This window comes from Mastomys coucha, chromosome X (assembly GCF_008632895.1).
Source record: "Mastomys coucha isolate ucsf_1 chromosome X, UCSF_Mcou_1, whole genome shotgun sequence".
In the NCBI taxonomy this organism is placed as follows: domain Eukaryota; kingdom Metazoa; phylum Chordata; class Mammalia; order Rodentia; family Muridae; genus Mastomys; species Mastomys coucha.
The window spans coordinates 11,157,020-11,157,562 of NC_045030.1; positions in this window are offsets into that span (position 1 = coordinate 11,157,020).

Consider the following 543-nt stretch of genomic DNA (forward strand, 5'->3'; position numbering starts at 1 on the left):
GCTAAAGGAATGGAGGGAGGAGCGGCTCAGGGAAATAGAGCAGGACAACCAGTTTACTGTTGGCAGACTGTTCTTAACAAGTCTTTAATCAGAATGCTCCTCCGAAGCTGTCTTTCTGATTAGGTGTTCTGTTTTTAGGCCCTATCTTTGGCCTGTAGTTCTTGCAAGAATTCGGTTGACTTTAACAAAAATTCCAGGCCGGCTTCTCTCTTGATGTCTAATAACTCAGACATTCTCCAGTAAGAACCCTATTAAATTAGCTTAGCAATAAACTCCCCTGATGTCTCCTCTTGGTAGGATTCTACACATTGACCCCCTAAAATTATGGACTATAAATCTCCAGCTTTTTTTTTTTAATTCCAAAATAAAATAGTCCCATTATTTATTTTAACTAGTGTCAGGGAAAATATTTTAAAGGTGTTTGGTTAAAACAAACAAACAAATAAAAAACTGTTTTAAGCACTATACTAACAAAAGATAAGAAAACACGTTATTTCAAGCAACATTTTTCTCAAACTTCCGAGGGCTCTCCAAGAGACAGAA